General features: G+C 35.7%; 1 long non-coding RNA gene across 2 annotated transcripts; it reads right to left on the minus strand.

The window, feature by feature from the left end:
- Positions 1 to 1464: 1464 nt before the first annotated feature.
- Positions 1465 to 16827, minus strand: LOC122137092. Of its 2 annotated transcripts, none has more exons than XR_006154599.1 (3): positions 16108 to 16765; positions 6956 to 7049; positions 1465 to 2083 (listed from the first exon to the last, which is right to left on the minus strand). It is a non-coding gene; the product is annotated as an uncharacterized LOC122137092 (long non-coding RNA). The 2 variants fall into 2 exon arrangements; XR_006154600.1 differs by lacking the exons at positions 1465 to 2083; positions 6956 to 7049 and adding exons at positions 10405 to 12165; positions 16778 to 16827 and having other exon boundaries at positions 16108 to 16264.
- Positions 16828 to 17022: the final 195 nt, after the last annotated feature.

The raw sequence follows: 17022 nt of genomic DNA on the forward strand, positions 1-17022 counted from the left end.
TAAAATTATAATTAAACCTCAAGAAACATTAAAATAATTTTTTTTTTTTTTTAAATCCATATCATGCTACTTTTAACAAACGTGTTACAAAATTAGAAGTAAAACAAGTGTATGCTTTTGCTGGTCGCTAACAGTGTTGGGGAAATTTAATTTTAAAAGTAACGCATTACAATATTGCATTTATCTCTATAAAAGTAACATTGTGTTACTAATTATGGAAAGTGCTATGTACTTTTGCATTACTTTTTCTCCCCTTGTATTTTAATTTAAAATGTTATCTTTTGGCAAATGTAAAAACACCAAAAGTGAAATGAATAAGCCTCAGGCTGAAGGATATGAATGTTTATTCACATCTGAACAGTAGAGGGTGCAGCTCAAACAAACCTTTCAGCAGTGCTGCCATTCTGGATTGCATGAAGAATAAGTTGCAGTACTCTTCAGCAATAAAAAGGAAAACTAGTACTGTCAAAATTAGCGCGTTAACAGGCAACTAATTATTTTTTTTTTCATTTTAACGCATTAAAATATGCAACGCAGTAGCGGAACTAGAGTTAGCCACCCCACTCACAACTGCTGCCTCTGTCTCTTTTCTTCTTGTCAAGAAGTGCATTTATTTATTTGCAGAACGTCTTTATGATCACATGAAATGGGAGATGATTCAGATGTGTGCTCCACTTCATCTAAGCACCAGGTGCAACTCAAATGGTAATGTGCTTATAGCCCATGCTCTTCAACTGCACACACACATGCGCCGGTTTCAATTCATATCAAAACACAAAAGACACTACGAGCATGCAATGTCATGGTCAGTTAAGTCATGAAGTTATCAAAAAGGTGATTAAAGTTCCCTTAAAACTGTGCATGTATTTAATAAATTATATATGAGTTACATTAAGAACATGTCTCTGAAATGGTTTTCAAAACTGTTCTGAAGCAGCCCAGCACAGTTTCCCTCATCTAACACACTCGATTCAACTCATCAGTTTATTATTGAGACTTTAAGACCTAAAGAGGGTCCGAAAAGGTAAAGAGAGTTGAGGGAAAATACGATGCTTGTCAGACCTGCGTCATATTCAGCAGCGGCAGCTCTTCAAGAAATACCAGCCAAAATAATCCAATAACCAGCTGCTTTCTGTTCATCAAAGAGAAAAAAGAAAATAAATCAATAACTTAAAAAAAAGCAACAAAAAAGAACTTTTATAGCTTTAAGCATTAAGCATTTTTTAGCATTTATATTTAATTTAGAATTTAGTGTTTGATAACTTTGACAGTTTCAATTTCTGTATATTTCTGCCGATAGGCACAGGTAAATATGACATTTATTATAATGGGTTTATGTGAAGTTTGTTTTAAGTTTACTTAAATTAAAAGATTTTTTTTAAAGTCTAATAAATGTTCAAATTGATAGCTCTCATTCATACTGTAAGGTTGAATGGCTATAGTAAGTGGCAAAATATTAAGGGGCAAAAACTATTTTTTTGAGACATCAGTATTATTGGTACTGGCTTTCAGTCATAAAAAAAACAAATATTAAAAATATTCTGCCTTTATGTTGTTTGTACATTAATTTGAAGATTGAATGTATTTCAATATAAATGCAAAAGTATTGCAATATAAAAGTATATTAAAAAACTTTAATGTCAAGTGGGATTCATCACCATTAATCGTGATTCATCTCAGAAAAATTGTGATTAATTAGTTAACATTTGAATTGACTGACAGAACTAAAATAAACAAATGTTATGTTTATCTAAAGTCATTTTTGCTTTTTTGTATTGTTCCTTGGTGTGTCCTTTTATCCCATACCTTTAACCCTATGATTTTTCAGGTAGGGTTAGGATAGTCGAATCTAGCCAAAACTGTGAAGTACTCACCCTTAGGGTATCAGGTGTCCTTCACACTTAATGCAGGCAGTATCTGCTTACCCCTCAGACCTTTTATACTTATATTTGGGAAATTCCAATTCAAAATCAATCTCTGTGACTCGTGTCCAATAGCCAGACATTCTTCCATCTTCTCCTATATTGTCTTCTTTACTGAAGTCTTTATATGCTTTATCTCTGCTTGTGGCTATTAGGTTATTCTGAGGAAAAAGAGAGAAAGAGGTGAGCTGCCAGCAGCTGGATTTGTCTCGACAAAATCAGACCACAGATCTAAAAGCAACAAAATTTTCTGCCGTGCTGGCAAATTTTTATTTGTTTATTTTCTAAAGTTTTAGTAAATGGCTCCGCGGTTGGCGGCGTCTTTGAATTTGCGCAACTATTATATTCCTATAGAATGAGATATAAAACACTATGAACTGTCAAAAGTTATAAGTTATAGCTAAGAGTGATCCTGTCCAACCTCATTAAAGTATGGCTTACAGAAGGTATACTTCAGTGGCGTTCCGTCCATATAAGCTGCAAATATGCCGTATACCCAGGCCGTCTGAGAGAATGAGTTAATTAATATAAACATGATTAAAAGTTGAACCCTTGTCATTTGAGATGTAACTTACAGATTAATAAAGTGTTAGGAATAAGTATGTAAAGTTATTTATTTGAAGAAAAAAAAAACGGTAATTTTCTGTAAATCTACATCAGTTAAGGTCGCTTACGCGTAAGCGTATTCTCAACAACTTTGGCGCCTCTGCTCTGTTGCTATGACTCGTCAGGATTGTAGTGCGTTCTCTGTGTTTTGCTGGCATGTGTGTGATTTCATGTGCAAGGTAAGCTGTCTGCAAAGCACTCGCCCAACAGGAAAAATGCACTGTTGCTGCCAGATCTCTATTGCCAAAAATTACATTGTGTTTGATACAAAGCTAACTCGATGAAATCATATGAAAAACACATCATAACTGTATATTTTCATGCTTTCTCAAGCAAAACAAATTTTAAAAGTCCACTGAAAATGTATCCGGTCATATGTTGAAGATATACTTTATTGTCAACATGCCTAAGTGGTAAATAAATAATAATAAAAATTTTTTTTATAAAAATGTATATAAAATTTTAAATAATAACAAACATCAGGAAAAAAGCGGAAACAATACCTTTGTTTTCCGCAGGCTATGCTTGTGACACTTACAGTTGAAGTCCTTCTCTGAATTTGTTGTTTGAAACATTACTTGGCAATATTTTAAAGATAATATTATTATTTTTTGGTGTTTTGCATGGTCTATTATTGGAGTAGTGTCAACCAGTTGGGAGTTTTAAGTCCTGTTCACCGGGAATAAAAAAATAAAAAATAAATCATTCAGTGGATGCAGAGACATACCGGGGGAATCCCCCCATCTCCCCATTCTCTGAATATTTTGACTCATAACGTAACTACGTGTAAAAGTTTTTTGGTTGTTTTTACTTGGTAAGGCAGCTGTATGTTTTTCTAGCATTCAAGTAACGATAGATAAACCTGAAACGATATAAGAAGGATTGGAGATGAATTTCATTTACAAGTAGGAAATGTGCATACTTTTAAATTTACACCTGCCACGGTGTTTTGCTCTTTGAGTGTGTCCTAAAAGCCAGAGTTAACATACTTGTTTATCTGAAAATGTGTGTTCCGGCCGGAATGCCAGTCTTTGTTTTGATTTGTGAAACCTGCCCACCACCAGTTTACCCAATTCTATTTCGGTTGCCAGTTGGCCGAAAACACAGCGTATTTCATTTCATTCATCATCAAGTGCACTCGTTCCTGTTGGTGTTGTCAATCTGGCAACCGGCGCGTGCGTCAAGGGGCCGGGTGAAAAAAACCCCCCTCTCCAATATTTTGAATTTGAACTGCAATCCTAATTACAGCACCTTTAAGAAGTTTTTGGAAAACGCAGCCCAGGTTATTTTGTTTAGAAAAAGGGTCTTATCTGTCATCACTATACAATACAATGCTTTTTTTCTTTAATGTATGAGGAAACAGTTTCCAAATCCAGTTAACTTATATGTGGCTATTTTCTGACTGATTTTGAGGAAAATTTGCTGAATACTGTTCAAATGGTGAGAACTGTGATGCATTGCGTTTTTGAACAGCTGATTGCAAAGTGTGAACTGCCGACTCTGTGAATAGAGTTTTGGAGAATTTCTTTTAAAACACAGGAATAGTGTTTATAGAGAAATTATTTTTCGTATAGTTTAAGATATTTGGCTAATGAAATGAATTTATGTCTCTGAGCAAATTGAGGAAAAACTGCTAATCTGGATTTATACATACATTTGCCACATGAACTCACTTGCCCAATGAAAAATGTACATTATTAAAAGTACAGAACATGTCCTGGCCCCTTTTCCTCATGAAAAGGAAGTTATCAACAAGTTATATAAAGTTTTGATCTTTCTAACTGTTGACAACTTGAATAACCTGCAATCTCTCCTGCACATAAAAAGGTAAATCTAACTACTTGAATGGAATTGCTAAGTAAACTCACCCCACCTCAAAGTACAGAAATGATGAAGGAGTTGTGTCTTAGCATGTTAAAGGAAAATACATTCTTGGCTGATGGTGTTGTGTAATGATGCAAGATGTCCCATCCTGTCAGATACCTTTTCTTCTAAACATAATAACCAGGTCAACACCTCCAAAGAAACCAACATTTCTCTGTCTGAAATGTCAGTAAATTTACTATTATTCTTGTTAATACACTGATAAAAAAGATAATTTATTAATAAACAGTAATTTTCCTGGCAGCAGGGGTGCCAGAAACTAAATCATAGACTACTAAAATAGAGAATAATTATGTATATAATTATGACTAATTTGTATATTCAAATACAAAAATAAAATAAAACATTGTCTTCTATTTAAATGTGTACTTTTGTATTGTCTCATTTTCCATGTAAAACATATAAACTGTAAAGTGTTAATTATCTTATTGAAGCAGGAAAAGTCCTTACTGTGTAATACTTAAAAAAATATTTGTTTAAATGTAAATGTAGATTTTTTTGCCAATTGCTGAAAACATTTCAACGTTTCAGTGATTTAATGTATTATTATTCACATAAGCAACATATAACATCTGTAACAATCAAAAGAGACAAGGCAGAAAGCAAGAATCCACTTTTAATAACAAATACAAACACAGCAAGTCCAGGGCTAAAAAACAGGCAAAAATCCCCAAGAGCACAAACCTAGAACATACAAGATCCTAGCAGGAAACAAGAACTCAGAGCACCAAATGATGACTCACAAAACACAACTGAAACACACTGGCTTATATACACAGTGAATATGGGGATAATGTGCAGGGCAAGCACGTGCCTTCACATCTTGAAAAGACACAGCATCTTGTTTCCCTTCTCAGGGAACTGGGATACATATGTAACCTGAGATGTTCCCTTTCGGAGTGGAGTTTCAACACTGCATCATGGTGTTGATGTTATAGGAACGTTAATTCTACCAGAAAGACTTAGAGGGCTGGTGAACACGTACATGGTATTTATTCCAGAATGAATTAACTGATGGTAGTGAGCCACATCATTGTATCTCATTTACTTAAAAAATCGCATTCTAAATCACAAATTGCAATTTTATAGAGAAAATCACATTAAGATTATTTCCCCAAACCACACCTGTTACTGCTTTCCCTGTCAGAGCCACATGTGCGCGGTTGTTCAGAATTCAATATAATTTCTTGCCATAATGCAACCATCTAAAACACAGTATTTCTGAGAAAATGCTTCTATGTACTAAATAAAAATAACATTTTGTTATTGCAGTGCTACATTTGTTGCCATTTTGTTTAGCATTGTTCTTATAAATATCAAAACAACATTCCTTATGAATGCTTATACACTTACTAACTAAAAGTAGTTTGAATGTAGCTAGCTACTTCTTGGTAGTAACTTGTAGTGTAGCTAGCTACTTATTCAGAAGTGTAGCTTGACTGTAGCTTAACTACTTTAAAACTGCATCTTGACAAGTTACAAGCTAATAAGTTAGAATAGCTTCCCCAAGTGTACCTATTGTTCATAATTGATCAGCAAAAATAGAAAGTTCCGAGTATACATTTCAGCTTATGAATTTAGTTTTTTGTGTTGTGTTTGATGCACATTTTGATGCCTTGATGAAAGGGGTAGGTGGCTCCCACTTAAAGCACTGTGGCTCAAGGTCACACATTAACATTTTTATATTTTTAAACCTTTATTTTAATACGGTAACATAATATTGCGCTCTGCAATATTTCCGTGAATAAATCTCTGACAGAGACTATCAGCCAATCACTGTGTGCGTAGTTAGTAAGCATGCTGACTAGGGGTATAAGAAAATATTGATACACGTGAGTATCATGATATTTTGTTTGGCGATACTGTATCAATTCTCAAAAACGGAATATCGATATTTAAAAAAAAAAAAAAAAATCATACAAGATTCACGGCAGTTACTGACAGTTCAAAGTTCCCTTGAAAGGGAATCTTTTTAATCCTCCAGGCGCAGGGAATTTCAATGACTGTGTGGAGTGCAAAATCCTCCAGAATCCCCCAGTGAGGTCAACTATTTTAAAATGTTCCTCACAGATGATGTTGTTGGAGAAATCTTTGAGGAAGCAAACCGCTATGCCACAGAAATACAAGGAGAGATGAAAGGAAAAATTGTTAAATGGGCTCCTACAACCATCCCTGAAATGTACACATTTCTGGCATTAGTTCTCCTAATGGGGCTGGTCAAAAAAACGTCACTCCGGGATTATTAGAGCACAGACCCTGTGCTCTTGACACCATTCTTACGGTCTTTGTTTTCACAGGACCGCTTTCTCATACTTCTTCGCTGCCTTCACTTTGCAAACAACACAACAGAAATTTTAAATGACCCTCTGAAAAAAATCAGAAAATTATTCAGTACTCTCATCTCCTCCTTTCATCGCATCTTTGTGCCATACAGAGATCTCTGCATGGATGAGTCCCTGATGAAGTGGAAAGGCAGGCTGGCATTTTGTCAGTTCATTCCATATAAAAGACACAGATTTGGGGTTAAATTTTCATGTCCTTACCACAGTCCACCCAACAGGAATGGCAGCCACAGGGAGGCTTGATCACATCACTGGGCAACCAAATATGAAGCCAGTGTGTGAAGCATTACTAAGCCTGTAAAAAAATAAGAAAAGTTTGTGAAGAGTTTTGTTTTTTTTTAATCTTTGTATTTGTGAACATATTTACATTATTGATAATTACATTTGTACATTTTTTGTAAACTTTGTAAATGTTAAACAAAAAACATTGACTATACTTTACAAACAAAAGAAAGAAATGTAATAAAACATCTATGAAATGTGTACATTTTGTTATTTATAAACTACAGGAACTCTAGACTGAAAGAAATGTAAAAAAAACAAAAAAACAATGAAATTTGTCATTTTGATTTATAAACTACAGGAATTATAGATCGAAAGAAATGTAATAAAACATTGGATTTCTTTTTGACAAATTTTATGTTTAACGGTATGAATAATGCTAAACTTATACTACAGATTTCTTAGTAACAAAGCAGATAACAGCTATATTTACATTTACATTTCCCTAAACATCAACAACATTTGAGTGAGGTACTGTATATGACTTTAAATGCAGGGAGCAATATAATTTGTATTGTGCTAAACAGCGTTGACAACAGAATAGCAGATATGTGAACATCCACATTATTGCACATATTCATTAAATCTGAATGAATTCAGGGGCGCCATTATAACTGCGTTGTATCACGTGGCAAGGCTGATGTGTTGCCATGGAAATTAGAATGTGATTCAGGAAAAATAATGCTCACCTGAAAAAAACTCACTATGGGTCATAAGATACAACAAAAAAAAACAACGTTCTAAAATATTAAGAGAAAACTCTTATCTAAGAACTTTTACTGCTATTTAAGAAAACTCTTGGTGGTAAGATAAAATATTTTGTGAATATGGGCCCTGGTTGCAAAGCAGTTGGAAATTTTTTGACTGTATCAATAATAATTTAGCTATATTCCCCAATATCACTTTGATCACAGGCAAGTGATATTGTCCAGGAGCTGTAAAATCAAAATGCAAAAAAATTGAGCTGAGACAGAGCTACAGCCACCAGGGTTAACTGAGCATGCCCACACCAATATTCATTTTTGTCATGCTAAACAATAATTACTGTATTTGCGTTATTTTAAGGGGTAGATTCAGGGTTGGGGTAGGTGTAGATGTTAAAAAAACAGAATGTGATTGGTAACAAATTTTAATTTTTGCTATTTTATGGCAAGGTTTTGCGTCACTTCCAGCTGTAGCTGTATCCCTTCTAGCCTCAATCCATATGTGTGTGTATATTTTACCTAATAACTTTGCCGGTTTCATAGTTGTCTTGAGTTATGCAAAGAACTTCCCTCCGTATGCCTGCACCTTGTCCATTAGTTGTATATAGTGGGACGAGTTAGCCGTTATTTCTCATCGTGAGAAATACAAGGTGTGGCGTGTGAGTGTGTGAACTGGTTGCTATGTGTGTCTCAACAGCACAAGACTTGAGAGCCCTGTTACCAAACCACTTTATTAGTCATACACTTAACTCTTTCAAAACCAAATCCACGCCCACAACAACCAATTCATGTATTACAAAAGTAAAAAAAATAATGAAAAACAAAAAAGTTAAAAAACAACAGTGTGCACCTGAGTGCACCAACAACACATTCTAATTAACCAGAGGATACACTGTTCAAATCACCCAGACTTGACCTGTGGTAAGTGGTAAAGTTTTTAATCTCAGAGTCTTGTATGCTTTGTGTTCTGATGTTTCTGATCTTATTATCTGTAATGTTGAATGTGGGGTGTGTGTATGTGGTTTGGCTATGTTAAATCCTCGTTTTAGTAATGGTGTGTATGTCCTCTAAATACACCTCCCAAACCAGCTCTGTACACAACACTGCCCCCGGGATATCATGGCTGGTTTTAACATGAATATGTTCATCCTACCCACACCTTTTGTTTTTGTGGTATCTGTACATCAATAAGATCTTTCTGGTTGACCCTTAACAAGAATTTTGCAGGCTATTCAAGCAACTGTAAAAGCAGTGCTGTTTTGCATCCTTGTTTCTTCTTGTTTTTCCACCTTAAATGTCTTGTTTTTTTGTAATTCCTCCTCATAAAACACACCATTGATATTATTCCCTGCTGTTGTATTCCTGTGTCTATGTGAATGTCTATGGAGCTGTTAAATACCTTTCTGCTTTTCCAGGTTCTATTAAACCACTCGACCAGTTTTGGTGAGAAAGTAATAACATGTAACAGAATTATGTAATTTACTTACAAAATAAATGTAACTGTAATCAGAAAAAATGTATATTTAAATTTGTATTTAAAGCTGTAGTCCATCAGTTATGCCTCTTTGTCACCAGCTTTGTTTGAAACCTGCAATTGCAGTTATTTGCAGATTTATTATCTTAACATGGGTTGCGCATCAGCACGGCTTCTCAGCGTGGATGAATCTAATGTTTTGAGGATTATGTCCGCACCAGTACTTGGGAATCACAGATTCTACGTCTTGGAAGTATCACCCAAATAAGAATTTTCACCGGAAAATGTCAACTAAACAAAGAACAAGTCTGACATTTTTGTTCTGACCATCTGAGGGAAAAAAAAGTTTAACATTGCCCTACCAATGGTGATTAAGTAATGGATAATCAACAGCTAGCTGTGCATTAATTGATCTGAATGCACGACATGGAGGCGAAGAACCGGGTTCCCGCCACGAAGTGCATTCAAATCGTTTAATGCACAGCTAGCCGTTGAATATCCCGCTTATACCATGGTCATTTGCCTGCATTCACATATTAAAGATGTTAATAATATTTGCACTGCAATATTTGACCGGAATGATAAAAATGACGGTTATTTTCGTCAGTTACAATTTGTTAGATGTAGCATTCTACTCGCTTTAAATAAGCGCAGACAAATATATCAAGTAGTGCAGTAAGATTACATTTATTTGAATTAACTGATCCATAGAGCACTACAAACTAACCAGCGTTAACAATACATTTGAATGGGTTTAAGTTAGAATTAGAGTCATTTTGGGTCAGAAAAAAAATCATTTTCATTTGTAATGCCATGTTTACCCACTAGGTACATGTATGGCTCTTTACTAAATATATATAGAATATTGCAGGTCATACTTGCTTGATTTTTTAAGCTCTTTATTGGAATAAATATTTAGACATGATTAAACACTAGATGTTCAAATGAGAAATTTAAAAAGTTAATAACTTAGGCCTACATCCTTTTTTAATAATACTTGCATAATTACACACAATTAATGCAAGCAAATACTGAATTTAAACCAAGTTTAAAATGGTGCTAAAAAGACATTCAACAAAATATTTTTATCCCCTTATTTTTACAGTATATAAACATAAATTGATATTGAAATGAGATCGAACCCCCCCCCAGCCGCCCCCAAAAAAATCTCACTCCAAGCTGAAATTTGTCCAACCCTGAATAACCACAATACACATTTAAGTTGGATTTAAAGTATTTATTTCAGATTGGATTACACAATATAACAAATAACTCACCTGCTTGTGATACGCCAGTGACCAAACCTGAATTGTTTTAAACCCAATGTATTTAAGCATAGTATGGGCCGTCTGAATGGAAGAAACCATGTTGGGTAAGCACTTCTGTCAGCCGTGCTGCACAAAATGTGCTGTTTTCGTTCAAATCAAAGCGTAAATACACGTAGAAAACGTGTTCTTGTGGCGCGGTTAACACAGAAGACCGTACGCTGCTTGCGTTCAGCTAATTGTTGAATAAAGTCCTCATTTTTTTTGCGTACAAAAAGTATTCTCGTCGCTTCATAATGTTACGGTTGAAACACTGATGACAGATGGACTAGTCTTTCATACTTTTTTGGAGCTTGACAGTGTATTTTACTTCACAGTCTATAGCAGGGGTGTCAAACTCATTTAAGGTTGAGGGCCGGATCGGAGAAAATGTCCCCTTGTGCGGGCCGAATTACCTTTTGTTAAACCCTAGTGTGCTCACAATTACATTCATATTAACCATACAAACAAAAAAATTCTAGGAAAACTTTTTTTTAAGATGATGCTAGGTTATTTTAGGGGGTGTGCAATATTGACACAAAATGTATTTTTTATTTATTTTTTTGATAGTGATAATTACCATATTTTGCATAGTGTGTTGTTGAGATTTTTTGAGATTTTGAGCACCTTGGTTGTTTTAAACCTGTCATGGATAAATAAACATGACACTACAGCCACCAGTAGGTGGCAGCAAGTCTCCGTCTTAATGAGTGATCCATTGACTCATTCAGATCCATTGATCATTCAGAACGGCTGACTCGTTCAGAAACGAAGCTATTGATTCCCTGCTTTCCAATGTGCATTCTATCCACCCTATCTGCCCTAAATAGTATTGAAAATTACTAATATCACATAGAATTTAGGATGGATAGTATGCAGATTGGGACGCAGGCATTGTCTTTATGAATGGGCCACTTAGACATTACTTAACTATATAAAATTTCTTACAGGGCATTTTTGCCCCCATATCTTGAATTATATTGTAATCTGATAGCTTTCAACCAGCACTGAAAAACTCTCATGATGTGTTTGTTTGTTTTTTTGCAAAATTACAAAATGTCAGCTTGCACATCATTAAAACAACAGTTAGGATATTAGTACATGATAAATATCGCACCCTCCTCGCTCAATTACTTCATGCGAAGCTGTCCAGTGCGTCAGTGTCGTTTAATATTGCACACATTTACCACAGCCTCGAGTTGTGATTAAACATACCTGTCGGAGTTGAGATTACAAAACCTTTCTTTCCGTTTCTCCTTAAATAGCCTGTCTGCCCTTCCAGGTCAAATTTCTTCTTTTGGACATGTTTAAAATCACCAGAAAATTGCCACACAAGCATCAGTCACAGCGTACTCATCATACTCGTGCTGCTCGAGATTCTGGCGCGCTTTAAAACGCGCGTGTTAGGTGTCCCGACTCCCCAGGTGTGATATCACCGTAAATAAATGAGCGATTTGTTCCGCTTTAAATTAAAAAAATATATATATATATATTGTAGTGAATGCACTTTATTTAATTTTTAAAAAGTTTTTTCAGTGTGTGAACAACTAAATGATGTTTGTCCAGTTATGAAATCATGTTTCTTATACTGATTTTTATCTCGTATGTCATTCAGTTCTACACTTTCCTCTTTCAGCCCCATCACGTCTAGGATGAAAAAAGACAAATACAAGTTAACACAGCTATGCCATAATTAGCCATTAATGTTTAAAACAGGGGGGTCAAACTCAGCTTGTGGAGGGTCACAGTCCTGCAGAGTTTAGTTCCTACCTGCTCTATCGCTTACTAACACCTGCTTTAGTTTTCAAGTAATGAAGACATTGATTCAGGTGTGTTCAGTTAGACAAGGAACTAAATTCTGCAGGGCTGTAAGCTTGACATTAGTGGTCTAAAACATTAAAAGTATATTGTCCTTTTAATAGGGGTGCTCCGTTCAGGATTTTTTATGCTGATCACAGAAACACAGCTGTATGTCAAACCAAACTTTCATTTTATTTCTCTCCTAGTAGCCTATAGTTTATAGTTTCAGTTCAAAGCAGCTAGAGGTTCTCACCCAAGGTCTGGTACACCTCTTCCACTGCTGGTGCACCCAGGGTCCATAATGTGTAAAACTGGAGTGAATGAGACCTGGGAGGCTAACATCCTAGACCAGGGGTCTCCAAACCTGCTCCTGGAGAGCTACTGTCCTCCAGATTTCAGCTCCAACCCCAATCAAACACACCTGAACCAGCTAATCAAGCTATTTTTATTGTCTAAATGTATTTTTAGTTGTCTAAATAGAGATTTTTGTTGTCTTTTTTGTTGTAATTGATAGAATTTTGTTGTCTAAATAGAGAAAAAAAAACAGGAACTATGGTGTCTAAAACACATGTCTCTTAAATAACTTTTTGTTTATTGAGCAGTTGTAAAAATTTTTTTTACAATCTCATAATCATGCTGAATTTTTTAAGAAAAAATGGCATATCTTTTTTTTTTATGAACAAAGAACATATCAAATGTTGGTACTGCCTCCAATGTTGTAAAATCAGACGTTTTGCAAGTAACATGCTGAAGGCAACAGTTTGTACTTCATATTTGTCCAGCCCCATTTCTGGTGCCACCACACCAAACAATGCCATAGTAGGATCAATCTTAATAGTTGTTATATGTCTCAGAACAGCAGGTTCTGTAAGTAACATTTTGGACACAAAGATGATAACTCTGGAGAGAATTTCAGACCTGCCAACCTTTTTTTTTTGTACAATCAAAAATTCATATCTCTGTATTTTCTGGCTGATTTGCTTTATACGGTTGCCTTTATATCTCGGTATTTTGAATTTGGATTAAATAAAGTGAATGTAAGCATGTAGTCATATTATGTGCAAAAAGCGATTAAAATCACATTACATTGTAACACTGCAATCTAAAAACAAAAATAATTTTAAAGCAGAAGTTAAAGTTACTAAACTAAATAAAAAAATAATAAAAAAAACAGACTAATTAGGTAAAAGGGCTATTTTGATTACCCCATTACACTTCACAGTTAGTGCTATCATACAAATACACTTACCTGTAGGTTTAAAATTCTACATGTCACATTTATTGTCTAACTACAATTTTTTTCTGCAAAATGTATATTTTAGAGTTATTGCACTCCCATTTCATTGAGCTCTGTCTGTTTGGCGCGTATGCACGCGGCGGCACTCGTTCTAAATGAAGTCTGTGGAGTTTAGCGGAGAATCGCTAAAGCAAAAGCTCATGCACTTCTGACAGCAAAATGGAAATATTACCATGGCTTTTTTAACATTTACAGATGAAGAATATACCTGTGAAATGTAAGTTATGCATTAAGGAAAACAGCACATCTCAAACACATTAAACCGTGCGTCTCTGTCAGCCTCACACACAGCATTTCTGTCAGAGCTTCAGACGGGGCGAGCGCTAGCTGCTTTGAACTGAAACTATAAACTATAGGCTACTAGGAGAGAAATAAAACTCAGAAATTATTTAAATGCAAAATCAAAAAAAAAACAACACTCTGATTGGATGAACTCTTCATCTTTTTCTATTGCTTGTTTTGAGTACTGCGTGTGCACAGAGGCGTCACTAGATTTTTACGTAGTATAGAGTGAAAAATCGTACCAGCGTACTTTGAGGGCAAAATGCGTAGCCGCTACGCAAAATGCATACAGGTTGGCAGGTCTGGAATTTTGACATCCTACATTCTAAATGCAATTTAATAGAATGAATCTTGCAATGAAAGAATGCACTCTAAATGCACACATGCACTATTCTAAACTACTAGACTTCATTACATAATGTGTGCGTGCACTTTGTAGATGTCTAAGTCGTAACATCTAGCTACTGGGGTGCCTCAAGGCTAAGTGCTTGGACCTCTTATCTTGTCTATCTGCAGATCATCACTAAGACCTGTCATTCAGAAACATGGCATTTCATATCATTGCTATGCTAATGACACTCAACTCTACCTTCTCAGTCCAGCTTGATGTGAACATAGCTTCTTGCTGGTTGAAGGGCTATCACTTTCAACTTAACCCAGCCTAGACAGAATTGCTTGAGATTTTGGCCAACCCAATGTTTTATCACAACTTAACCATACACTATAAATCCTTCCAAGACACCCAGGAACCTTGGAGTTGTGATTGATGATCAGTTGAACTTCACAGACCGTATTGCTAAAACTGCCGCCTCTGCAGATTTGCATTAATACAACATTAGAAAGATTAGACCCTTCCTATACACAACTTCTTCAAGCTCTTGTTCTATCCAGGTTCTATCTCTGGACAGGTCTTCTAGCCAGTACAATCAGACCTCTGCAACTTATCCAGAATGCAGCAGTGAAAGTGTCCTTTCATGAGCCAAAGAGTGTGCACATCACTTTGCACTGGTTGCTAATAGCCCGTTACGTCAAGCACTGATGTTTGCCTACAGAACAACCAGGGAGACCTTACCCATATTAGGGGCTTTTTTTTTTCAATTACAGTGCGTCTGCAAAACTGCAAAAAGCCAATACTCCAAAAGTGTGAAGTGCCACTACCTTATTAATCAAAAACAGCTCTGTCTACAGCAAGCTGTTTCATTGCATGTCGCTTTAAATGCAAATGAGCTCTGCTGACCCCGCCCCTCTCTTCCGAGCCGCTCTCTGAGAGACGGTAAACTTTAGCCACATTCATCTTGAAACTTCAACAAAAAGATTCATTAAAAAAAGCTTACACTCAATTCTTCTGGAGGTGAAGGTGGATCACAAATGATAGGCAATTCAGTTTATATAAATATACAGTAGTTTGATACGAGCACATCTGAAAATATAGCGGCGATATAGCGGGGGACACAGACTGAGCTGCAGCGGAGAAAGTGTATAATCCAATTCATTCTAAACATGTGACAAGCTTCATATTAAGGCCTTTAGAAAATGGTAAGACATAGTTTCGTTTCGCAGTAGTTTAAGCGGCTCGGCCCGTCACAGAAAGGCTGTGTGTGCCGCTGACAGAGACGCTAGGCTACTCGCGCTGTTTGATGTGTTTGAGATGTGCTGTCTTCCTGAATGCATAACTTAAACATTTCACAGGTATATTCTCCATCTGCAAATGTTAGAAAGCCATGGAAATATTTCCATTTTGCTGTCAGAAGTGCATGAGCCTTCTGGGATTCTCCGCTAAACTTCACAGACTTCAGTGAACGAGCGCCGCCGCAGAGCTCAATTAAATAGGAGCGCAATAACTCTGACTAAAATATACATTACGCTGAAATATTTGTAGTTGGACAATAAATGTGACTTGTAGAATTTAAAATCTACAGTTAAGTCTATTTTTATGATAGCACTGACTGTAAAGAGACTGTAATGGAAAAATCTAAATAGCCTAACACAACTCTGCCTTTGTTGTCATTTATTTTCAATTTTATTCCATTTGTAGACATACCAGTTTGCAATGATGACAAAGCTGAAAACATATTCTACTACATTTCATGATTTGTTGCTCGTGATACCTCCCTGGATTGAGTTTTTGCAGGGTGGGACGCCTGAGACACTATTGTTTATTTCTGTTGAGGATCAAAGGAGTGAGTTCAGCTTTGAGAATGAAAACCAACCTGTTTGTTCCTCAGTATCTTCATGTTTGACTCTGAAAGCTTCTTCAAACCTCATGTCTTCACTCTCCTCTTTAATAAACTCCATCTTAATAATAGTGAGTCACATGGATCTTGGCTGTTTCTTCAGTTGTTTTTCTGTGCGTTTGGACACTTTGTGCTGTTTAAGAAAATAAATAAATAAATAAATGCAAACTAAATCTCTGGTTGTGTCTCAATCAGCTGCTGAGGGAGTCAGTCAGAGTGAGAGCTAATGACCTAAAAAAATAGCTACAAATTAATCAAATAATACAAATTAAGGCAAAAGTTTGTTAAAAGTCGTCATTGCAGATGTTTGTGTTTGTTGTTTTGAGCAGCGCGCGCTGATTCGAATCACTGAATCAATTCAAGCATCAATTGATTCAGTTGACTCGTAGTTTGGAAAAGCTCCGTTTCTCCGTTATCTCTTCTGACCAGTGACTGAATGTATGTTTAAGATCAACCGATTCACGATATATGGAGCGAAATGAGACGCACGTTTGCTGTGCCTCATGAGCTTTATGAGCTCAACATATCCTTTATTAATGTCAGGAAATGCAACACGTAATAACAACTAATTCATTTTACAGTTGCTGCCAAATTGAGTGAACGTTTAATATCTATTAAAACCCTTTAAATGATTAAAAACACAAACCCGTCTTCATCCGAATCACAACAGATGCAAGAGCGCAGCCCTATGACGTCATGCCACAAAACCAAAATTAAAGTCCCTTTTACACACAGCTCTCTAAAATCAGTAAGGTGCACAGAAGATAACACACAAATAATGTAAATAATAAAGTGGATGAGAACAGAGTTTATTTCTTGGTTGATATATATATATATATATATATTTAGTCATTTATCAGATGCTTTTATCCGAAGCGATTTACAAATGAG

This window comes from Cyprinus carpio, chromosome B4 (genome assembly GCF_018340385.1).
Source record: "Cyprinus carpio isolate SPL01 chromosome B4, ASM1834038v1, whole genome shotgun sequence".
NCBI classification, from domain to species: domain Eukaryota; kingdom Metazoa; phylum Chordata; class Actinopteri; order Cypriniformes; family Cyprinidae; genus Cyprinus; species Cyprinus carpio.